General features: G+C 41.7%; 1 protein-coding gene across 5 annotated transcripts in view; it reads right to left on the bottom strand.

Moving 5' to 3' along the window:
* The window catches only part of LOC114553971 (band 4.1-like protein 1), a 79907-nt gene extending 66159 nt beyond the window's left edge, over positions 1 to 13748 (bottom strand). For all 5 annotated transcript variants that reach the window (XM_028575454.1, XM_028575457.1, XM_028575455.1 and 2 more), the window contains exon 1: positions 13551 to 13748. The gene's annotated coding sequence lies outside the window, so the exon portion shown is untranslated. The remainder of the gene's footprint in view (positions 1 to 13550) is intronic.
* Between the last annotated feature and the right edge of the window lie 13064 nt (positions 13749 to 26812).

Below are 26812 nucleotides of genomic sequence, written 5' to 3' on the forward strand. Positions count from 1 at the left end.
AAGAAACTAAATATGAACACTAGAAACTAAGAAATGCTTTTATAATAAGTGAGAAATGGTCCCCAAAAAATGAAAACCTGTCAATTTAATATGAATTATGAATATGGTTTTCAGAAAGAGTGTTTTACGGCATTAAGGGCTTTTCACACGGGGAGCGACACTTTGCCTGCGTAGTCGCGTGGATCCGCGGGGTCTACTACGCTCCTCACGTTACGGACAACGCTCCGCGTTTAATCGCCATGCGATCAACGTGTGGTAACCATGGGGATTCTGAGCACTACTGTATCCCTGCCGTACAACTGAATGAGATTAGCTTACTGTGGTATCATATATGCCTAATCACAGGTCGATTTATAACAAATAGTGGCAATGCTAGTCTTTCCTTACCACAGACTGTTATTGTTGATATAAAGTTAGCTAAATTAGCATAGTCATAATTACTGACGTTACCAGATAAATCCAGTCTTGTGCCGAAGCTCTGACAAGCAAAAGCCCCGCTGTCTACGTCATGATAACTGTTTAGAAAACAGTTTTATATTTTAGTGAACTCACAAACAGCAAGAATCAGTCTCTTGTTTATTGATTTGCGTTAGTGGTGGGCAGATCGATCCAAATATCGATAATGTCGATACCAACGTTGGTATCGATATTGATCGATACCAGTGTAATGAGATGGACACTTTAGTTTTAGCTTCTCTCCAGTATGCACCACTGCGGTTTCATCAAAGAGGCGACCTGGCTGCCGGTGTCTGTGTCAGTGCCGCTGCTTTCAAGTGTCGCTCCTGTTACAGCGCGGAGCAGGCACACTTTGCTCCTCCTCCCCCCCTTTTGTGATTTGATGTTGTACCGTCACATGACTCAGCGGCGCCGGGCAAAACAAGCAAGCAAGCAGCCAGGCCCGGCAGCGGACAGCACCACACACACACACACACACAAGCAGGACAGAGACGGAGTCGGAAAAACAGCAGAGAGGAAGAGGAGCGCTGTGTGGCTACATTTTCAGGCCAAATATGAAACAACGGCAAGCTGTATGATTTGGAAAAACAATTATGCAAGATACAGTGTTAACACAAGAAATTTATACAAGCATACGAAAGTAATCCAAAGGAAAAATCACAAAAACACTTAAAGGTACACTATAAGTTCCTGCATGGTTTCAGCGTGATTTAATTTTTGTCTCAAATTGTAGGCATCTCTCCTTGATCCGCTAGCTGCCTGTCCCCTGAACACACCGTGAAAAAGTCCGGTCTCGGGAGACAACACAGGGGTCGTAAACGTCAAACAAACACTAGGGGCACAGGCTGTGCACCAAAATACAACAAACCACTCCAGCCAATCACCGACAAGATGGTTGGGGGAGGGGGTTAGTGACAGTTAGACAGTTACGGAAACATGGGGGGAGGGTTTTTTTTATTTACTTGGAACGTCAACAGAAGTGACCATGCAGGAACTCATAGTGCACCTTTAAAAGGTCATGAAAATTCATTCAAATTTAGCAATTTGATGATGAATGCACCTGAATTATGAAAAAGTACCAAATTTTGAAGTATCGCACACCACTACTGTGCGTCGCTCGCGTAGGGAAAAGTTCCACACAATTCAACTCTTCCAGCGGGCGGGCGTGTGCGTGTGACAATTGACAATTGGTGCTCTAACAAAATATCTTCACACTTAGAATTATTATGAAATATTATGAAATCCAAAATCTAAGACGATATCTAGTCTTGTATCACGATATCGATATAATATCGATATATTGCCCAGCCCTAGTGCAAAGCAACTCAGAGAAGTGAATGATGATGGCCCTGTCCCTGATTTGTTATTGTGTTCACGGGTCTGTAGCTTTGATGAGGGCGTATTGATCCCAGTGAAATGTAAATGTGTCATTGAGACAGTGTTTGAGTTATCTAATTTTATTTGTTTGTTTATCTATTTGTAAATGCTTATGGCAGCATGCAGACCATCTTGGCAGAGACTGTGTGGAGGCGGATGGAAGAGCAACTGCGCAGAGTCTGTAGATGGTAAATACAAGGCTACAGCCAGCAGCCAGTTAGCTTAGCTTAGCATAAAGACTGAAGCCTGGCTCTGTCAGAACATAACAAAATTCATCTAGCAACAAAATCCATGGCAGCACCTCTAATGATCACTAATTCACATGTTATGTATATCGTTTGTTGAGAAATAAATGGCCAGCCCATCTATATCCACCTATTTCCAAGTTTCCATCCAAATGTAATGCAAATTTCAATTGTATTTCAAGGACATTTGCAAAAGAAAATGCTAGATAATGTGCATTTCTATCCACTACTGTGGAATATTAGTTGGATACATCAAATTAGCACTTTTTTTTCCAAAATATCAACCTATTTCTTTAACCTCCAGGGCTCCAGTGAAACACCTATGCTGCCTTTCAGTTTTCAATCCAGAGTTTGGAGCAACTTAGACGTCTCTGCCAGAGTTAAGGCCAACTGCTTCAGACAGGCCTAAAATAATCAGTGAAACTCACAGACTGCCAGAGGCTAAATTAAGGTCGGTGTCAAAAACAGAAGCAGGTAATAGGAAGCTTCCAAATGACATGAAGTTAAGAGTTTGGTTTGTCTCTGTTGAATCCTAATCCAGCTGCAACAAGTTTAAAAGTCAGTGTAAACCCTACCTTGTAGGAGAGAGAAATTTTTGGGATAAAATTCACACACAATTTATAATCTTTATGTACAATTAAAGCAAGCAGATATGCTGTAAAAGCCCTACTGCCTGCTACCAAGGTAAAGCAGAAATACAGTATATTCAATCCCAGCAATGATGTGACAGTGCACCATTTCACTCCCACATTTTCCTATCTGTTACGCAACGCAATGTGCAAATGCAAACCACTTCACAGGGAAACTTTACAGTGGCAGCTTCCCACACTCCCACTGTTGAGAGAAATAAATAAGAGTGAAGACAATAACTTGAAGAATTCTGAGGCTTTTATTGTTAATGAATTTTATATTCCTCCACAGAAATTGTCTTTTGTCATTTTGTTGTATATTGTCAAGCAGGTACAAGGTCTGCATAAAACAAATGCAAACCTCTACAAACACCTATCAAATGTGGAAAATGTTTTTTTGCAGTTCATCTAGGCCTGCACGATAAATCATTTTTCTCACGAATCGTGCAGGCCTAAGTTCATCGCGACAATACTCTATGCAAGGAAAACATTTTAAATATGAGCCAATGAGTTATGAGCATCCAGTACTACTGTGTTTTTATTTTGTTTTTTTCTTTACTGAATGCAAGAGAGAGCTGAAAGAAATATACACATCTGTATCATTACTAAATGACTTTTAGAACTCTGGGCAAGCTTAAATGGAGCCTATTTCCATCTCTAAAATAATAGTGGTTCTTAATATAGCACTTAAACGTATGTGAGGACAGCAATACATAAAATCAAGCTGAGACTGTGGGTGTAAAAGCCCTCTGCTGATTATTTCCCGGTGTTAAAGCAGGGTTCAGAAAAAACTACTTTATTACAGTCTTGCCTATCTCTAAATGTGTCATCCCCCTGATAGCATTTTTAAAGCTTCAATCCACCATTGCTGCACAAAGCCCCACATACCATGTTCACGTGCTCTGTATTCCACCTGTGGAAACTGCCCACATTTACACTCAAACTGTGTATTCTTTTGGCAACCACGTGGGCCAGCGGTCGGTGCAGAGAGAGTACTGTACACCAGATTCAAGGCTCTGACACACCAACCCTTCGGCCGACCGCCGGTCCAAAAAGTGCCCAACAAGTCAAATGTGAGGATCTGTATCTGAAGTCTCTTTTATATAAGCCTTAGTGGTCCCCTAATACTGTATCTGAAGTCTCTTTTATATAGATCTTAGTGGTCCCCTAATACTGTATCTGAAGTCTCTTTTATATAGATCTTAGTGGTCCCCTAATACTGTATCTGAAGTCTCTTTTATATAGACCTTAGTGGTCCCCTAATACTGTATCTGAAGTCTCTTTTATATATGAAGTCTCTTTTATATAGACCTTAGTGGTCCCCTAATACTGTATCTGAAGTCTCTTTTATATATATAGTGGTCCCCTAATAGTGGTCCTTTTATATAATACTGGTATCTGTAAGAAGTCTTTTATATAGGCCTTAGTGGTCCCCTTATACTGTATCTGAAGTCTCTTTCCCAAAATTCAGCTTGGTGCAGAATTACAGCCACTAGAGCCAGTCCCACAATGAGCTTTCCTTAGGATGTGCCATTTCTGTGTCTGTAGCTTTAAATGTTATCGAGGAGGAGAAAGGGGGGGTAAGGTGGAGAGTGGGGCTGTGGCCTTGACCAACTGCCACTTTGCTCGTTTGAAAGCCATGATGTCTCTCTCTCTCTCATGGGTGGGCCAAATTCTCTGGGCGGGCAAAGCAGAGAAAGGGGAGGTAACCTTTCTCCTTCTGACCTCATAAGGAGAAGATTCCAGATCGGCCCATCTGACCTTTCATTTTCTCAAAGGCAGAGCAGGATACCCAGGGCTCGGTTTACACCTATCGCCATTTCTAGCCACCATAGGACCATAAGCAGGCTGGGGTAACTCATACTAATGTTAAGAAACCTTTAGATAACACAACAGGAATCCCACAAATGGGCCATTTAAGTGACACAACCTACTAACGCCGCACAACCCTGCGACAAATCGCCAGATCGATTTTGTTGGTCTTAACGTGCCCTTTCCCCTGTTTTAAACTAGATTTACTAAAGTTAACCTGTTAGCCTATTACAGAATCTCAAAAATGTAGGCTACTGTTGTTGTCATTGTTATACTGGTAGTTCTGTCAATCACGTTGGGAGTGACAATAAGGATTATAGTTCTTGACAGTCATTGACCAATACCTCCTTCCTCTAGCTTCTCACTCTACCAAAATTATTTTATTCAGGCACTACTTCTCAATCCTTAAACATACCAAACTTGTGTTTTTTGGCTTTAACTTTAACCAAACATTTCTTTTTATCCAGTCCAGGAGCTGTGGGAGTTGCCACTAAACTCACCACTTACCAGTCCTACAGAGGAACAGAAGCTGATTAGAGGAGACTGAAACAGGCATTTCACCCTTAGCAAACAGAGAAATAGAGAGGCAGTGGGCATACATCCAGTCCACAGCTTCACTCTACTGTTTGTATAGAGTCATTCATATCCTTATTAGGATCAGTACTGGGGCTGAAAGGAAGCTACATGAGCTCTCTTTGTTACTGGTGTCAGAGGATTTGAAAAGATGCTGGACAAGGAACTCAATGCTATTTGTGAAGAAAAGACAGAGACTAAAAGTCTAGTCTTGTAAACTTTTCAGGACAGAATCAGTCATTTGCCAATCACTGCTACTAAGTTCAAAGTGTGGTTTGCTAAATGGCAGCTGAAAGCCAACCCCAAGCATCTGAATCTGTGCACTGCTCTGTTTGGCAGCACTATGTGCTGTTGGCGTAGACTACAGCATGAAAACTGCTACCAGAGGGACATCCATCATGTTATGAATTATAAAAGAGCCTCTCATTATCAGCCAACATAAAAACAAAAAGAGGAGAAAAATCTATGCATGACAGAAAATCCATGAATGAGCAGTACATGCAGAGTGAAACATTTATTGCCAGCCAGAAGAAAAAAAAACTCTAAAAAGCGTGGAACAATTACAGAAAGGCCTGCGGTTGAAAAGAAAACAGCCGACTATCACAGAGGGAGTTGCTGATGCCAAAACGATGAGTGGTTTCCATTTCTGAGGAGTGGCCTTACAACTCATGAGTGCAGGTGGGGAAGAGAAGTGAGAGTATTGTACAGGGTGCGATAACAACACATGAGTGATCAAAAGTCAAGTAAACAGCAGTTTCAGGCAGGAGTGGACCACCAACATATAACATTAGATTGATTCTACAAACCACTGCTGCTTGCTGAACAGCATGACTTTTGGATTTGTTGCAAACTGTATTTTGACTTGTAGTATTGACACACTCCCAACAAGGGCAGCTAATGTTGCTGCAGCATAATCAGTTTATGATTTTACAAGAGAAGCTTGCTGCAGATGGGAGCACCTGCTCGGATTATAAATCAGCATCCTTATTAATGAGGTGAGAGGATGCTTAATTGCACACTGAAGAACAAGGCAGTAAAGAGGAACAACAGGATAGGATATACTGCATGTGCAGTAGTATGAGATAATAATTACTGTAACTTAATGTGAGCTAAGGAGAAGCTAACTCTTCAGAAGTAAAATGATCAAAGCAGTGTGGAGACATTGAGAAAGCCAATCCATCACAGTACAAACTGTATTTATTTTTCTCTTCTGTTATTGTTGCATGAAAATCCAGTTGAAAGTGCATATTCATGGTGGCGAGCCCTGATATCTTGAATGAATTGAACTACAATTGAACTACCAAGCAATGCTGTCAGATAATACATACACAGAAAAGGTTATTACTTTCAAATGTATATTGTCAAAACTTCCACAATGCACATGATCCCACCATAGACTTTACAAAAGACTATTCTAATCAATCTGTTATTCCACCTGTACATCATGATATGTAACTAGTGCTCAAATGATTAGTCGATCAGCTAAAATTTAATCACCAACAATCAGCACATCACCATGTGTGGATTTAGGACTTCTCTCTTTCTATATAATTAAGTTTTGGATTGTTGGCCAAACTAAAATAATGATCTAAAGCCATTAGCATAGGCTCTGGCATCTTGTGGTGGGCATTTTTCAATGGTTTTATCGATAATGCTATTACTCGTTAGTTGCAGCATCATGTTTTAAGCCTGTTCAAGTAGATGAATAAAAAAGCCTAGGACTGCCTGTAAAATACAGTGTAATATAACATATAGTCGAATACGTTATGGGTTGCTTTGATAATGGACTACAGCGGTTTTCAAACTGTAGGGACTGTGGAGAGCCAGTTGTCAGTTGCGGCAGCAGCAGCCCTTCGACACAGATCATGGAGGCAATTAAGGTACTTTAAAACCTGTGGGGCCTGATTGCCACAATTTGCGTCAAAAGTCAGACTCCTTCTCTGAGACATAATTCAGTCAAATCTGAACACACAGACGTGATACACATATGTTTAGATTCAGGGCGTTTTCACACCTGTAGTTCGTTTGCTTTGGTCCGAATCAGTTGGTGAGTTAGTAAACTTGGAGTTGCCCTTGCCCTCGGTTCGGTTCGGTTTGGTTTGGTTTCACACCAGGAAAAATCCAAGCGTACCAAAATGCGTCATTACAAATCACACAAGAACGTCCACTCCTCTTATTGGTGGGATGTGTCTGGGGGCGGGTGCAAGAAAGTCAATACAGGAAGATGATCCTGTGTTCTAGACTAGTATCTCCATGGTCAAACCAGCTCATATCATTAAAATGATCAGACGCTGTTTGGCGAGAGACAATGCTACATCTGCTCTGGTCTCCGCTCTGCCGGCGTCCAACTTTAGCGGTGGCTGGTTTGACCACGGAGATGCGAGTGATGGACTGCTTGACCGCAGTCTATTTCTGTGAGAGAAACACTGCAAGATGCTACAGTTTGCTGCTCTGCTGAATCGCAGATTGCTAAACACACCTGACTACAGGAGACATCAGCTCAGACTTATAGTTGTTGCGGTTTGAGTACGGATCACATTCTCACCACAAAAGAACCGCTCCAGAGTTGGATTGAAAGCGTACGAGACCACCTCTTCAAGCATGTCTCGGTACGCTTGTTTGGTACGCTTTTGGTGCGCACCAGAGTTCGATTGACGCATTCTCGCAGGTGTGAAAGCGCCCTCAGTTTGACTCTAACATCTCTGAGATATCATATTGTCTCCGATTATCTCCGGTCCATTGCAAATAACATACAAAATATCTATCTATCTGCTTAGAAATCGTAGATGTACTTCTATGCATACGTTGCAAACAACAATTACATTATGACAAAACACACCACATACAGAAGATATTCACAGATTATCTGTGTGTACAAAGTGTGGAGTAATGACAAACCGTAAACCGTGGCTGTGCCTGGATCTGCCTTCCAACAACCTGTCTAACCAGTTTAGAAGCCACATGACGACAGGCCCAAAGGGACTGGGAGTAGTCTGTGTAACTACTCCTCCACAGACCACTGCAACAAACCAAGCTACGCGACCCTCAACAAACACATTTCTCATCGCTGAGAAATACTGGGTGCTATCCAACAGGCAAGCAGACAGCCACAGTCCCTATGCAGACTGTACCTAACTGCTTCACTGGCCGATTGATGCACAACCATCTTTTAGTCCAATTACCAGTGGAATATTGCAGAGGTCAGAGTGTACCCAACTTTCTCAGTGGAGCTGCATATCTCGTTAACCACACAGCAGCAGCAACAATGTTTAATCACAGTACAGTTACCATGGGACCATTGTCCTCAAAAGCTAAACCCTGCTTGAGCAACTTCACTTTACTATACCTGCAACTTCATCATGCTGTAAAAAGAAATTTGTGCAAATCAACTCTGGATTTCCCTCACTAGCAGCAGCAGTAAGCATGGTGTCGTTGTGACTCTTTACTTTTTTGCAACTCTAATCCTTCCTAATCCTCATTTTAGGACTTGTTTTATGAATTTATAAATAGTTTGCACTAAGATCGACCTTTTCCTCAATTCGCCAGCTTTCTACAATGCGCAAGACGCAGGCACTCACACAGTCTAATCTTCGGGGAAATGGTCGGATCAACAGTGGAATTAGCCTTCCTCTACAACTGTTGAATGCAAAGGCTCTAATTAATGATTGCCAATTGTTAAGTGGCCAAAAGAAAACAATGGCTGCTGGCTTGGTTTGTTGGAAGAGGCCAAAATAGCTGGAGAAAAGTATTGCCACGGCAGACCACAATGAAGGTAGAATAAACAGCCCCAAAAGAAGTGGCAATTGTTCTCTTTCCCCACCAACTTTGCCTGAAATATGAATTCTGCTTTACTGCGTTAGAGATCCAAATGAGCAGCACTATGGGTATCGTTGCAGCAGATCAAAGCCAGACAACAACATGATGCGTCTCATCCTTTAGAGGCAGGGGATTTGTTCAAAGAAGGCAGCAGTCGAGAGGGAGCGAGGGAGACCAGCGTAGGTATGCAAAGGAAGGGGGAAAAAAGAAAAAAAAAAAAAATGGAGAACCTGCTGACTCACTGTAATCATACGGCTGAGGCAAGCTGAGCTGCTGCTGCTCAGGGTAAAGCTCCCTGCCTCCCCTTCAGAAGGACAAAGTGATGCTTCCCATCAACTGTGAAGGGATATATGACTGAGGGTGGGATAGATAGCTTCTCTTTCTGTCTTCTTACATCTGACTGCAGACAGAATGATGCAATCACAGGAAGGCAATAAATCGCCCCAAAGCCGTGTGAGGAAAAACCGAAGCTAAAAATAAAAGCCCTGATCAGACAGACAACAACAGGATTTACCAGCATGGGAAGAGACACGGACTAACTATAGACATTGTTGCTGGAACCCCCAAACACACTACTAAAGACTACGCAATGATGGTGTTCAAGTCTGCACCGTAACATGATTTTGACAGGACTGTAGCGGATGCAGCATCCATCATTGAAACCATCAAACAAAAGCACAAAAAAGCCACCGCGAATCCTCCTGTTGGATTCAGGTGTGGTAAAGTTGTGTTATCCTTTTTTGATTGTTTCAAACAAAGCTGACAAAGCATGTGGAAAAAGAGATTTTGGTCCAAGATTAGACATATTGGGTAAATACACACAAAGCTGCGGTGCACAGTACCACTGTAGTACTGCTGACAGTCAATAACACTCAGCCCCTCAGTTATCACGTATCAAGTATTAGTTACAAAACGTGTAAACAATGTATGACTTGCTTACATAAAGTTGTAAATATTAATGAAGCTTGATACTTCAAATATTTGACAGAAAACCTACGTTACAAACTGGGGCATAGAGTTCTTAAGATGATGGCATTTAGGCAGGGAACGTTTGAAAAATGCTGAGTTTTTTTTTTATACTAGCAAGTAAATGTTAGAATATTTAAGCCTATTGAAGCCACAATTTAATGGCTGGCGACTCAGCCATTATCCATGTAAAGAACTACATGCAGAGGCAATGACAGGCTGCAAACACAAAAGAAATGGTTACTGCCATATGGTAATGTGAGCTGATATACTGGCAATCCTAAGGATGATAACTTGAGGGTAAAAATTGGATTTAGGTTAAGGTTAGGGTAAGGCTTGTGGTTAGATGGTTGTTGTGTAGAGACGGTTAGGGTTAGGAACGAGTAAAAGCATGATGCCAAGTACCTGAGCAGTATAGAAGTACAAACGCATGGATGTGTCTCTGTGTTTGCATGTGTGATTGGTCACTGGTGTTCAGCAGACAGGAAGAGACATGACCACACTCACCAGGCTACAAAAACATGGCGCGTCAAAGAACATTCAGCTGGGCCAACAGCAATGACAAGCACAGGACACACACACACACACACACACACACACACACACACACACACACACACACACACACACACACACACACACACACACACACACACACACACACACACACACACACACACACACACACACACACACACACACACACACACACACACACAGCTGCATGCCTTAGCATTATCATTGGTAAAATCAGGGTGACCCCTCACAATTATGCAGCATTTCATGCATGTGCCAAAAGCTACAGTATATACGGATTCTTCCTCTCTGTGTTTAACACAAAGAAGCTACCAACTGCTCTGTTTTTCCAACAGAGAAGTCAATAGGAAATGGTTTAGTTAACTTGCAAGTGCAAGGAATGATTAGGAGCGCTGCTTTAGCCTGACTGGATGCCTCATACATGCTCATTTGAATTGCAAATGGAGGTAGGGAGCATGCTGTGCTGTAAAATCCCATTGGCACTCTTGGGCTTCTGAACTCACGCACAAACACTGACATGTACACACTAGCCGTGAGACTTTGGGCACATACGTATACAAACAAAAAAGGCATGCAGAATTGAGTTGGTTTCACATCGACGTGTCTCAGCACTGTGTGATCACGTATTCGTGCTGTAGTACTGGTGGGCAAACAGTGGAGAAACTGGTGCTGAGAATGAGATGACGGCTCCCTGGCAGTTAGGGGCGGTGAAGAAGAATCAGGTGATACTCAGAGGGAGGATGGCTGGCTGGCAGGGTGAATGGGCAAGCCCGACACAACAGGCACAGGAGTGTGTCCGATGTTAACGACACGGCTGCTGTGTGACAGCTGAGGCTGACGGTGTGTGCGGCCTGGAGGAAGGGCGTGACAAAGTATCATGAGCCATCCTGTGCGGTAACACTGAAGAAAAACTGAGCCACACTTGGTCTGACTTGCACAAATGTAATTAATACATAATAACATAATTTATCATCATAACACTGTAAATGACTCCATATACAAGACTCAAACAAAGACATATTTAAGGTAGGAGTTGGGGAAGCTAACCGCAGGTGCACAACTATAGAATCTAAGTAAACATCCCGAATGCGAAGCCAACCCGTACATTGCTAAAATAGTCCTCTTTAATACTGTATGCAATTCTACAAATAGAGGTGAAAGCCTGGGGGCCAGAGGTGAGGCAATTTCCGTACATAGACACGCCCGAGCATGCAGGCAAACACAGGCAGAATGCTGATTTACCTCTGCAGCCAAATGTCTATACAATATTCAGCCGGTGTCTGTGATTTTCAACCATTTAGCCGACACCTACACATCACTGACAGATGAACTGGCCGTCCCATCGATCAACGGAGGACCCCATTGCTGTTCTTTGACTACAGTTCAGCGTTTAACACCATAGTTCCCTCCAGGCTGGTCACAAAGCTCATGGACCTGGGACTAAACACCTCGCTGGGAATGTGGATCCTTCACCCCAGGTGGTGAGGGTGGGCAGACACACCTTTCCCACTCTCACCCTGGAGCACCCCAGGGATGTGTTTTCAGTCCCCTACTGTACTCCCTGTACACAAATGACTGTGGAGCTACTTTCGACTCCAAAACCATCATCACCTTTGCTGACGACACAAATGTGGTGGGCCTGATCACAGACAACTATTAAAAGGCCTACCTGAAAGAAGTAGAGGACCTGATCCCACTGGTGTCAGGACAATACCCTCATCATGACCAAAGAGATGATGGTGGACTTTGGAAAGAAGCAGAGAAGGAACTGTGCCTCCCTTAATATCAATGGGTCCTCAGTGGAGAGGGTGGACAGCTTCAAATACCTTGGTTTCCACATCACCGAGGGTCTGACCTGGGCGCTGCATACTGACTCAGTGGTGAGAAAGGCAAGGCAGAGACTTTGAGGAAATTCCAAGTATCCCCTCAAATTCTGAGAAATTTCAACTTCTGCACCATTGAGAGCGTCCTGACAGGGAACATCACTGCCTGGTACAGAAACAGCACAGAAACAGGACAGCAAGGCCCTGCAGAGAGTGGTTAGTTCGGCTGAACACACAATAGGTGGTGCCTTACCCTGCCTACATAATATGTCTACCTGGTGTTGCAAGAAAGAAGCTAGGAGAATCATTAAAGATCCAAACCCCCGTTGAGGTCGGGAAGAAGGTACCGGACGCACCAGGACAGCACTGAGTGGCTCAGGAGGAGCTTCTACCGTCAGGCTACCAGGGTCCTAAATGAGGACACTGACTAAGACTGCCCCCCCCAACCACATTGTGCTTTATGATGAATCATGCACAAGGTGATGGAACTGATGTGATTACATTTCACTGGAATTCTACCCTCAACATTCCATGTGATTAAAATGTATTTACTGACTGATTGAAATGATTACACTGTGACTAGAACAAGTCCATAAACTACCAACTACTGAAGTATATACGCTATATCAAACACTTTGTGTGGGCAAACAAGAAGTGTTGATTGGAGGGCGTGACAATGGCAACATTGTGTAAGTCCTCAGTGTGTATGTGCCTCTGTCAGTGTGGCTGTTGCATAATTAGTGATGGGTGTGTTGGACAATACACTGTTTGCCCTGACAAACTGAGACGCAAGCCGAAACAAGCAGACCACGGCCGACCTCTGAAGCTCAGCACAACTTTAAAAAGAAAAAAAATCCAAAAATGAAAATGAAGGCCGTGCTGGTGAGAGCATGGTGTAGCTTTGAAGTAGCTGTCCAGGCATCAGAGGCACTGCCTGGTTGCAGGTTTGCACGTTCGCCGCTGTCAACACTGACTGGACCAGCGTAGCCACCAAACGACGCAACAACTTGCTTCATTCCCACAATATTATATCCATCCCCCCCCCCATCCCCCTGTAGAGGAGAGCAAGTACGCGGGCAAAGTCCATGCGCATTATAAATAGAAGAGCTGCCTTTACAATGCAGCAGCTAAAAGCACAAAGAGAATACAGCAAAGCACCGTAAATCATTGCGACGAATTACGCGGAACAAGAAAGAAAGCTCTCGGAAACGTTAAAGCCCCGACATTCAACAAATCGTTTAACGCAGCCAAGCCTGGGCTTTAAACGACATGAGCAAACTAGCAGTGGGGGGGGAAATATGAATATTTCAACATACCCTCCTGTCAGACAGACATCCACGGGAGGACCATGGATGGTGCGCACCGGGGGAGGTCAATCCTGTTCCTGCAGCCGTTCCGTGTTTATTGCCCGGTTACAGGAGGAAAGGGAGTGTGTGTGTGTGTGTCGGTGTTTTGCCGGTGAAAAGCCTAATGAGAGAAGGAGGAGGTGGAGAGAGAAAGAGGGAGGGACACTGTCAGATGCGAGGAGGGAGGAAGACACACACACGCACAGCGCGCGCCCGCGCATACAGTCCGTGAGTTCGGGGGGGGGGGGGTAGATATGTAAGCAAAACAACGATTGTGTCATCCTGCAAAAATATCCGCTCTCTATCAACAAGTAGCCTACAGCTACTCAAATCTTAATAATCATGCGGGAAATGACAACAAGGTGACATGCCATTGTTTTCGCAGGAGCTGCATTCCCGTAGGCCTATATGGTGTCATTTATTTAGTCAGGAACAGGAATGAGGCAACAACATGAGAGATATATAGCCTTCACACAATGGCCTGCCATTTATTTGCTTTGTTAATAAGCAAGAGAATATGTTTCATGTTTAGGCAGATCCCCTCTTGCTGCTATTTAAAGCCCCCGGCACCACATCAGAGGAGTTGCTGTTATTTCTTGCAGTGTCGTCAGGAAAAGCCCCAGTCCCTTTGATTTCATCACTTCTAGTCCACTGCTAACAACACACCGCCTGTAAACTCCCTCACCTTTGCATACTGAGATGATGGACTTGATTAACCCAAAGGATCCTGAGTCACCCACTGTTGTAAACAAAAATAATGGAATGGGAACAAGGTATCAGTTCCCCATTGTGTCTGGTCAATTATCAAGGTCTTACTTTGAAAGGCAGGCTGAGTTTGATATAATTAATCACTGATGGGGTTACTGTTGCTGATTTAATTAATCACTGTCAGTCCCTAACAAAAGCAGGCTTGGGCTATAGCCGAATGCTAACATGTTTAGAAGGATAGGCTAAATATTACAGCAATAATGTAATATCATCATAAGCCATATACAAAACATAGGCTCCAAAGGTCATTACAAGCTCTGCACTCTAGGCTCAAGGCTGGATTATTACCCCAGGGAAAGGGCAGCTGTCCTGGGTACCAGAACTCCAGGCGTCCCAAAAGCTCCAGGTTTTAATAATATGTGTGCTGGTTTATGCTGATTGAAAATGTATTTGGGAATATGTACAAATACAAATAAAGCACAATATCAAGTGACGTCCCCACTGGTTTAGCGTTGCATTATTGTCTTACTCACAATGGATCATTATAAAAATAACAAAAGGATCCAAATTGATGCAGCCGAGCCACAGATATAGTCTTTTTATTCTACACAGGTGTGTTATGCTAGGAGCCGATGTCACGCGTGTCACACAAGGCTGTATACAACTTTTTTTCACATAAAATTTGTGTTATTGTCTAATCTTGAGGCCCTGTTTTGTGTCTCTGTGTCAAACCCAAGTGTATTTGTCTTTTTAGTTTTGTGCTTTGCATAATCCTAAGCAGGTATAATACAATTTACATTAACAATGGACCACTTGTATGTGAAAGGAGTCGCTTGTATGTGAAAAACCCACAGTGAATGATACAGCCCACAACTGTATGGTTTGGCATTGTTTCCTGTAGCAACAGGCATTTGTTTTCATTTAAAAATAAAAAAGCTCTGATAAACCCACACGTTCGCTACCTGCCCAGCACTAAACAGCAAACAGGCAAAGTTAGCGCCTAGCTGGTAAACATAGTGGAACATTTAGTTGCTAAAGAGCCAGATAATAATAGGGGCCTAGCAGCTTATTTTTGCCCGAGGCCCCCAGACAAGTTAATTCAGCCAAGTTTATATCTCTTTATAACTTCTTATCTAGAAATGGGTGACAAATGAAAGGTAAACCAACATAGTGTCTTAGTAAGCATATTGGTGGTCCAGTGGTTGGGATTTATACGTCTCAACATCCTCTTTTGAACTACAGCGGCATACATCGGTGTTCAGCTGGGTTTAAATCTCTTGAAAGCCATAGTATATGATTCACATCATCTTCATACTTATGTTTCTCCACTCATTTATTCAGGTTTTTCCTTCCATTTGTAACCTGTCTGTATATTTAAACAGTATTTTCTTCCCAGGCTTTGATCTTTAAGACTGTTTAACTGACAGAGCAGCTTAAGCCCCTGACACACCAGCCCGACGGTCGACCGTCGGCAGAAAAGCCAGTCGGACTGATCAGTCGGCTCACAAAAAATGAAAACCAGAAATGACAAGGCGTCACGTGGGTCTGGCTTCTCCAGCCGATAGTAATGGCGGCTTGTTCGAAATACGACCTCGTATTTTACGAAGATAGTTCACTGAAACGTGTTTCTGAAAACATTTTAAGCGAGAAATAGGCCGTGCAGTTGCTGAATCTGTCTTCATTTCAGATCAACAAAGGTCAGTTTAAAAGATTTTCGGCAGATTTTGAGAGGCGTTAGTCATTCATCCCGCTCGTTATTTCTGGGTTAGCACCGACTGCCCGTCTTCCGACCCAGCAAATCAGGTATGAAATGAAGGCCGACGGCCCCTTGGACGGACGACGGCACGGAACACACTGAACAGACTCGAGTCACCGACCTCGCCAGACTGTCCGACGGCCGATTATCGGGTTGGTGTGTCAGGGCCTTTACATGCAAAGGTGTTTGAGCCTAATAGTCCGAGAGAAATTAAAGTGTCTTTGCCATATAAAATAGAACAAATCCAGATTTCAAATCTCAACATGAAAACATACTGTGTATGAGGTTCCTGCTTTATGGGCCATAACATTTGAGACCTGTGTTATTAATAGCATTTCTGCCTCAAAGGCACACAATCAAGAATTCAAAACCCATGTGTGTTTAAGTGGCTGCATTCATCTTTTGCTCTGGCCATTTGTTAAAGCCAATAGAATCTGTATGCAACATGCACCATGCTACTGTATATAAGCCAATAAAAATGAAACTACTTAAAGTATTTACCTATTGATCTTTGCTTTGAGGCCCTTCTTATTACGATTATTTAAGTTGCGGATGGACAAATCAATTATTGCTACTTCAAGGCCCGTCTGTTTAATAATGAAGCATCTCTATCGTCTGCAGGTGGAGATGTGCAGAGATGATGACCAGGCCTTGGAGGAGAGTGATGCACACAAACACATGGACATTCAATAAATGCTCAGAGAAGAGTAATAATGCATATTCATGGACAATCAGACATCAGAATGTAAATAAGTTGATGCTGGGTGCCAGTTCTTTGGTCACAATTGAATTATCCACAATGGCTGAGTAAGCACAGAGAAATGACGCAGTGCTGCTGGTTTGAGTTCAGCCAGCAACCAAATGTTCTCTGTGTACACGATGCATCCTGGATGCTGTTACACCCTGCTTTGCTTTTCATGTACAATCTAAATCAAAAAAGAATATTACTATGTACTTACAGTACTTATATATAATATGATATATTGCTTTATCCGACTGTATGTTACATTTCCATGCGTACATCTTGGCAAACGCTATACTGTAACAACACCGAGCACACCTTTAGGCTAACACGAGGCCAACGTGCTGAAGACATTATGAGTTGAGTTTTCATGTGATTCAAATTATTCAAATTATGCATTTACAATTGCACATGTTTATATGATTACTTTAAGCTAATACTATTGTTCAATAGGTCCTGTCACAGTGGATTCTACCACTGGGTGACGCCAAGTTGGAAAATTTGAAGTTCTACTCTTAGTGGCTTTAATGTCTGAAGTGCGTAAGAACTGGAGTCTTTAAAGGTGCAACTCAGCACATCCTGAAAATGTATTTTTTTGCAGACATCTAGTTGTCTAACTTCTCACCCTCTCACCTGTTATGACTTCTCACTTGGTTACAGGTGCACACAGCATACTTCTGACAACACCCAACCACACTCGGGATGCTGGGTGAAATAGGCTTGAAAGCAGAGATGTCAGTAAAATACTGCATTTCTTTTTGGTTTCAGGCAAACACCAACTTGGCAGGACAGTGGAAGCACTGTGAACAAAAAAAATACAGCTGAAACCACAAAAACCCTGGTTACACATCATGTGCCTTTAATCCATCTCCCTGCGCCCGGCTATAGGGCAGCTTGGGCTATTGCTCCCCAAAATTAGAGCTGATACGTAGATGGTCTTATATAACCTATGGGAGATCTAACAGAAAGGCTGCTAGATGTTATGCTATTGGCTGCAGGTTACTATCAAAGACAGGAAAAATACTCAAAGTGAAGCTGATGCTGCATTTTTACTGGGATACACTGCTTCCGATGATGTTTTTAAATAGGACAGAAGATCATAATTATTTATGCACTGGGTGGAAAGTAGGGAAACACGTAGTCCACCACATGATTAACACAAAGCGACAGATGCTCACATTCCTTCTGATGGGCACTTCATAGTCTTCAGTCTTACATAAGATTGCATAAAATAAGTCTGAACTTGAAATTAACTTTAAAGCACAGGCAATGTAAAAGACAGCTAGAGTTTTGGCTGGACTAGTGGATAATTTAAATTTAAAATATACACTTTACTCTTATTTCATATATGGATTCAGGTACTGTGAGAAGATCTGGTAAGATCTGGCAACCTTCTCTATCCTAAGAAAAGGTTGCCAGATCTTATAAAACTTCGAGGTGAACGTTATGCTTGAACTTTAATGAGTTTGAGGTGTGCCATCCTCCAGCCAGCGTTATGAGATGTCAGTCTATTTCCGAAAATGAGAAATACCATACCAAGGCACATCTGCTCAGTTTCATTTCCAATGTTAAAACACGTATTTGAAATAATAAAAACATGTAATACAACAATATTACTGTTTTAAAAGATAAAGTGGCATTAAGTTAGGGACTTGCTGGTCAACGGCCTCGCTAGTTAACGGGCTATTTAGGTAGCATGAGCAGCCAAGCTAAGGCTTAAAGCTAAGTTTAGTAACTGTGTCTGTGTACTGTGTTCATCTACAGCAGCAGCCTCTAGTTGGTTGGTTCAAAATTCCTTTGACTTTGTTGTTGCTCTAGCTAACAGGAGCTAATCTGACACCAGTTGTTGAGGTCACTAGGGGGACTGTGATTGGCTAAAAGGTGAGGGGGTGGTGACAACACATCTGTCATGAAAAGTCATATTATGAAAATTTGACATGAAATGAAAGTAACTGGAAAAGTGAAAATTGCTATTATGAAATAAAACAGACTTTTGTAAATGGAGATTTTAAAATGAAAATGCAATTAAATTGGATAAAAATTATCATATCCAGTAATTATCAAAAATGAATGATAAAATAACATGAGTCATTGTAATTAGTTGAGTTTTAATAATTTTTTCAATCATTTTACAAATTGTTGGTTCAATTATAGGCTATCATTTACACATTTTATTCATATAATTATTTATGTCTTTTTAAATGTATTTAATATTGAGCACTATGGGGTTCCAATGCAGCCTGGGATCTTTGTTAAATGTATTACTACCTCCTCAGTCTTTTTCAGTCTGTTTTTATGGTGATATGAAGCCAAAATAAAATGAAATAGAAATGAATAAGCTTTCAAATTTTGCAGTCTCATAAAGTGACCACTTTTCATTTTCCCTGAAGACAATTTATTTTCGCTTTTTATATCATGTCCACACAGGCCTGGAATCAAATCTGTGTCCTTCCTGCTGTGCACCTAGCTACTAAGTCACCATGCCTCCCTAGAATAGCATAATCTCTGCAGCATATTAACTCTACTTCGATTTATGCAGAGTGCCAATAAAATGCAGTGAAAAAAATTATATTATTCTTTTAGCACTAAGTCCATCTAGTCTATATCTAAAACAGTGACATCCCATACAAATTTTGCTCCCTATGTGAAAAAGTCTGGTATGAAATGATAAAGTGGTCCCGTCCAAATGATTTACAGTGTTTTTGAAAAGACTCAGAGGAGAGCTGGAGCATCCTGTCTCCCCCTCCCCTGCTATCGGTTGGCCAGAATACAGCTATTTCCTTCTCTTCATTTGTTTTCCACCACCACATGACCTTTTCTGTGGCGGTGGAAGGTGCTGTGGCTAAAACGCAAACGGAAAAGGTCGCATTTCAAGTGCAGTCTCTGTCAGATAAATGGGAAAACCAACACGCCATGAATGGAGTCCAAGTGTCGACAAATTGTTTTCATTTGTCTAGAATTATTTTGTGGATGATTTCATGCTTGTACAGGTTAAGGTTTCACATGTCCAACAAAAGAAGGTGACACCCATTCTTTGATAAAACATGATTGATGTATACCATTAAAACAAATGAGATTCTTTCCTTTTTTTAGCCTTCAAAGGAAGCCCTTCACTGATAAGAATGATAACACTACACAGTAGATCATTTGTATTTCATCAATAATAAACCATGACCTTCAAGCCAGTTTTTCACAGAACATTTTGAAATTCAGTGTAATTTCTGAGGAAATGAACATTTAACCTTGACATGGCTCGTCTAAGCACTTTGCTTAGACGACAGACACTGAGATGCATAAGTGTTGATTTCCTACTTGTTTTTTTGGGCTAAACTTGCTGCATTTCTATTCCTGCGCCATCTGTAGCCTCACCCTACATGTATCTGTGCAGCATCAGGGGTCAGAGGGGAACCGGCCTGTCACGCTCCACAGTGCATGTGTGCCTGGACAGCTCCGATGATTGCAGATGGCAGCGTACCCCCTCGCAGCTGTACAGGAAACCGGCCGTGGCACCTGAGCCCCGCGACCCCTGCCCACGTGCGCTCATCATAACAATAATAACAACAGCTTCCTCCAACATCATCTTCACTCTCCAGGGACATTATGAGGAACCAAAAAAATATTCTTTACATGTCAGAGGTCATAAAGCAGCAGAACAACCAAAACCAGAGCTTGAAAAATTTAGTGATTTACCGTATTCTTAAAGAGAGTTTAAATACAAACCCAGCTCTTATGTTGGTACAATGAATAAAGCATTTTTACCAGGATATAAAATTGGATCACCAAGTCAAAAACTAAAATATAACATCAATAACAAAAAGAGATCTGTTCCTTAAAACAATTGCCAAATCCCACGTTTCAAACAATTTACTTACTATATGTACTTACTGTATATATTTTACACATTGTAGTCTTTCATTGTAGCTATTTAAAAAAAATTCACACAAGAGCAAAGATACTGTATAATGTGAATGAACAATAAAGTGTACTATATGCTGAGAAACTGTCTATATGGATGGGTAAGTGCTTTCTGTTCAGCTTGTATACTGTCAACCCTGTGTGTGCCGAGTGGCTAATGGATAAAAATAAATGGTCTAATGATTCATGTATTGGCAAAAAAATTATGCAGCTCCATCCCCAATAAGTGCACACATGTGCGCGCGCGCACACACACACACACACACACACACACACACACACACTGGAAAGAATTATGGTTGATGTCTGCTGCACAAAAGCTTAAATGAACTGCATGTCCTTCTAAGAGCTTCTGCTCTCTGTGTTTGGTCCCTCAGAGACTGACTCATATTAAGAAGTCAGCGGTAATGTTGTAATGAATGTCATCATTTTGTAGTTTATTTGTAGTTTTCTCATTTGAATCTTAGTCAGACACAGACTGGATTAGTACATCTAAATTGAGGAGGCAAAGACATTTCATTATCTGAAAACCAATTTCATTCCAGTCTTATAATAATATATATATATAATGGGAGCCTCACAGTATGGTACAAGTTTCAGCTCTGTTCACTATTTTCACTATACACAATACTTTCCGCTGACAATATGGTAATTTTGGTTTTCATTCATATTTTGACTATTAAAAGAGAACTCTCACGCACATCACACACTATAACATGGTTGAACTCACAGCAGAACCAGGGACACATTCATCTTCCTTGTCAAAGCCTGGCGCCTATATTACCCACAATATGGTTGTATTATGTATTATGGTAGGAGTGGCTAATCTAGCTGCTATTGGTCTGGTAACCTCAATTCTTTCGCCACACCCTCAGATTTTTGTCATTTTCAAACTTGTAGTCTTCAGCCCCAACCGACTCAAGTGACATCACAAGTGAAATCACTTAAGCCAAAAACATCTGACATTTTGTCACCTTATAAAGTTGGTATGGCGAACTTGTTAGCAAACATTTGCACAGTTTACACATCTAGCAAACAGTGAGCTACATTAGCAGACAGGGAGCTACATTAGCATTCATTTGAAGTCCAGTTGTTTCAGTCTTCTATTCCTTAAGCCAAAAACACACCATGTAAATCTGCAGCTGCAGGTTTATGAAGTACAGTGCAGTTTGTGTGTGAAAGAAAACTAAATAATGACGTAAAAGATGATTTAACGCTCTTTGGAGCTAACAGGGAATGCAAAGTTGGGTGACAATTCTCTGTGGGTTATGAACGATCCTTTTCACATTACACTTAGTCATTTATTTTTTTTGTGCTAGGCTAGACTGTGAAAACTGTTGTTCAGTCTGAGAAGTCACTCTGATGACGTCATCAGGGTTATCTCAGCTTGCTCTTGTTCAAATGTATTACACAAATCACTGAAAGATGTGGTTGTTAACCTGGGAGGGTTTCACAAAAATATGCAATTGAATTGCATTATGTACAGTGTAGGAGCAAGCATTTTTGGCGCTTGACGCATATGGACAAAATTTTTGCCCAATGTTGGACCCTTCTTTTTTAAATCTGTCTCTTGAGGGTCCCCCAACTTTACGGAAGTGGAATATTAAATCTCTGGAGAACCCCTTTGAGGGCCTGATCAAGTCAAGCAAGTTGTTTTCCTTCACCGAGATAGGCAGTAGAAATGCTTAGGTTGACAGAAGTTGGATTTGATCCCAGTCTATCGATAACCAGGTTTGTATTTGTCTTGTCTCCAACTAGGAACGGCTTTTGTTTACATCTGTGTCAGTGCACTACCACTGGGGATAAATAGGGTATATCAGAGAATGTAATTTCTAAGCTCAAAAGCCAAAGGGTTAAAGAGGCCTTATTGTGTGTGCTATTGAGCATGAAGCCCTGTGGTCACAAGAAAGCCCCTACTTTGCCTCCCAGTCTACAAAAACTCAAGCCCATTTCAGGCACCATTGAATTTTCAAACACATGATAAACGGAGGAAAAACAGAGAATACAAAAATACATCTCCCACAGTCCTCGTGCTGCTTCACTGGGCTTGTGTAGCCGTCTTTGCAGAAACAGAGAGCGGTAAGTCAAACAAAGGTTAGAAAGTTACTGACTCGTGAGCTGACGCGTCATTTGCGCTATTGCTCTCCAAACTCTGCTCGCTCCTCTCGAAAATCATCTTCATTATATTTTTAAACACCTTACACACATTGTAAAATAATATACAACATTGCTGTGCACTAACAGATGTATTTCCAGTGCAGGCCTCTGTGGAAATAATTTTACAGCTTGCAGTGTTTTGGCCATAGAGGGAGGACTGACAGTCTATGGAGCGGAGGGCATGGATGGGTGCCCGGGTCCCACAGCTGCATGGCGCTGGGGCACAGACAGCCCTTCTCTCTGGGGCACATTGCTCCTTTTATGCCCAACACACTGAACCATTGATCTGAGGCTCCCGCATGTCCGTTGCACCAACACAGCTCAGGTCAGCACAGACTCCAGCGGGGCTCAGTGGACATAATATCTGACATCTCACATGCAAACATTCATTTGCTTATCGGCCGTGTCAAAGCATGAGTTATTGGGGAAGTGAAAGTTACCTCTGTAACTTCCAAGATTTTAGCAACCGTGAACTTGGGAACATTGATCTCAATTCTACATGAATAAACTATAGATGATTTGTTAGCATATAAAAAAATATAAAATGCCAATTTTCAATGAGATTCTTGCATAGATAAATCAATTATGTTTGTGTGACAACTCAGACTTTAAAGCGGCTCATATAAATATTACTATTAACAATACTAATACTAATACTAACAATGAATCACATAACTAGTTGTATATGGAAGGGGTCACTCAGATCCCACAGATAATTATCACCCTACTCTGTGGTGTCTCTCAGCTCTACTGATTTTTTTTAGCGTCTTTTAAAGGGGCACTATGCAGTTTTGGCCATTTCTTTGATGTGTGCTTGCAGGTTTCTCTATAGAGCTCCCCCTACAGCTTCGGAATAGATAGGCAACACTGTCGTGAAATCTCCCTCGGTCAGTCTGCCGTTTCCTCTTTCTCTGTTCCTCTGACAATGCTTTCCTAGCTTTCTGCTTCTTTTTTGCCGGCTAAGCCATGACAATAGTGTGAAAAACTCCATCGCTACCTTGTTAGCCGGTTCCTGAATGGGCGTATGGGTGCAGTGCCGTGAAGCAATTCGTTACATCGCGAGACCTGACGCTGAGGCCGACCGAAAGTTGCGAGGGTGGTTTTTCCGCTCACAGGCGCTAGGGGGAAGCAAGACGACCACCATTTAACCCCAAAAAAGTCATATAACCATTCCAATGACGCTGCGCATGATTATGGCATAGCTTTCTCCCCACCCAATTAGGCTAATAAAGTAATAATTAAAAAACAAAAATGCTTGATCAAAGGCCCGGCCGGGGATAGTGGCGGGAAATGTCGGCCGGGTCGGGTCGGGTCAAGTTCGGGCTTGGACTCGGGCAAAGAATCTAAACTCTCGTTCAGTCTAATTGCTTTCTACAATTTCTACAAACAGCAAATATCCCAGATTTTATCACAACTACTAAAATAAAATAAACTGAGGGAACATAATGTAGAGCCTTGTAACCAGATTGTGGATTAAAAATAAGAATATTGTTTATAACAGTTGTCCAGAAAATCCATGTTAACTGATGTGTCCATAACTGCTGCTTATAGATCTACACATTAGCTTTAAATCTTAACATGGCAAACTATCAAATCTGGAAGGTAGTCAATTCTCTACGGGGCAGGGTTATTCCAAACTGTTTCCGATTTAAAATCAAAAAAATCAATCCACCCCCCCAGCAGTCTCTCTTTCTCTCTGTGGTCAGCTGTCACTCTGCTGGCCCAGAGTTGCCTGATTGATATTCACTGCACTTTTCCACTGGCTGATGCACTGACCAGTTTACAACCTCAGTGGGAGGAAGCCTGTCAACACGAGGCTCGGGCTCTTTTATGATTCTGGAAAGGAACTTTTTTTTCCCACTATTTGCTGTCCCTGGCCTTTAATAATGTCTTGAGTGTTTGGAATTAGTATGCCTTGATGTTTAAAAAAAACCCAAACTAAGCTCTTCTCACATCTACAGTAGTTAATAGAACCACTGCCAAGATAAGTTTCATGCTGTTGTGACATTATAACAAATACAGCAAGTGATAAAATGTTAATTGACCTACATGATGAAAGAGTATATTCAAGACAGAGCAATGTGCATTTAAAATAATGTGTTTTATAAAACAAAATACCCTACATTGACTAATATTATATTATTATTATACAATAATATATCTGTTGGACAGTCACTTGTGTGGTCCACCACTTTAATCCAAGCTGAAACATCTCAACAACTATCAGATGGATTGATATTTGGTATAGAAAGCCATGGTGCCCAGAGGTTGAATCCTAAAGAATTTGATGATCCTCTGATTTTTTATTTAGTGTCATCAACCAGCAGGTCAGAGCTTTCACTTATGAGGATGGATCATATATGAGGATGGATCATATTAACTTTGGTGGCCCTGTTTTAAGCCCCCAATGTCGTCTTCCATGCAGCGCTGCACGGAAGGCACTATGGTTAGGCAAGGGTTAGGGTTAGGGTTAGGGTTAGGTGCCTTGAAGCCGACAGTCGCAGCGTTGCCTTGAAGTCGACGGTGGGGGCTTAAAACACCATTGAGCGAAATAACTTGACTCAAATAGATTACCATAACATGTGGTACACATGTCCTACTCAGAATGAATAGTGAAAACTTTGGTGTTCCCCTGACTTCTTCTCTAGTGCCATCATCAGGTCAAATTGTAATTGTCCAGTACTTCAGTTTCTGACCAAATACCTGAGAAACGCATGATGCCATGCCAGTGCTGGAATGTTACTAAGTACATTTAATCAAGTACTGTACTTAAGTACAAATTTGAGGTACTTGAGTCTTTTCTTTTCATGCCACTTTCTACTTCTACTCCGCTACATTTCAGAGAGAAATATTGTACTTTTTAATCCACCACAATAACCTGACAGCTTTAGTTACTAGTTAGTTTACAAAGCACATTTAGTTTATAAAATACGTTTTGTTATGAATTAAACTACCCAACCATATAACGGCCTACAAGTACAGCTGAAATAATTAATCAATTAAAGGTGCACTAGGAGTTCCTGCATGGTTTCAGCGCGATTTCATTTTTGTCTCAAATCGTAGGCATCTCTCCTTTATCCGCTAGCTGCCTGCCCCCTGAACACACCGTGAAAAAGCCCGGTCTCAGGAGACAACACAAGGGTCGTAAACGTCAAACAAACACTAGGGGCACAGGCTGTGCACCAAAATACAACAAACCACTCCAGCCAATCGCCGACAAGATGGTAGGGAGATGAAGTTGTGGGTTAGTGACAGTTAGTCAGTTAGTCATGACAATTACAAAAACATGAGGGGAGGGGCGAGCTTGCTCTGTTTTGTTTGAAATTTACTTGGAACGTCAACAGAAGTGACCATGCAGGAACTCCTAGTGCACCTTTAAACATTTAGTTGATTGACAGAACTGTTTGGATGGTTAAAATGTGTGGCTTTTTCTGCATTGAGTACATTTTCCTGATGATACATACTACTTTTAATTAATTAACATTTTCAATGCAGGACTTTTACTTGTAACAGAGTATTTTTACAGTGTGGTATTAGTACCTTTACTTAAAACTAAGTGTGTAACTTATATAAATGAACGTCCATTACATTCATTCAGTGCGCGATCACGGAAGGCTTGCATCACGTGGACGCGCCGACAATGTTATGGTCATTACTTAGAATTCCTCATGGGGGGAGTATGAGCACTATGGCTTTAAGTAAATGATCTGATTACTTCTTCCATCACTGTGCTTTTTGTTTAGTGCTTATTTACACATGTCAGCATTCTAACGTGCTAAGCTACAATGGTAAACATGTTAAAAATTATACTGTTATTCTGCCTGTTAGCATGCAGAAATTAGCATTTAGCTGAATCACCAGTGTGCTACAGTGTGCTGCTTGCAAATCTCTGAGCCTTGTTATATAACAATACACTGGTCCCGTGGCATCTTCATAAAATGGGGCTGGAGCAGA

This window comes from Perca flavescens, chromosome 4 (genome assembly GCF_004354835.1).
Source record: "Perca flavescens isolate YP-PL-M2 chromosome 4, PFLA_1.0, whole genome shotgun sequence".
In the NCBI taxonomy this organism is placed as follows: Eukaryota; Metazoa; Chordata; class Actinopteri; order Perciformes; family Percidae; genus Perca; species Perca flavescens.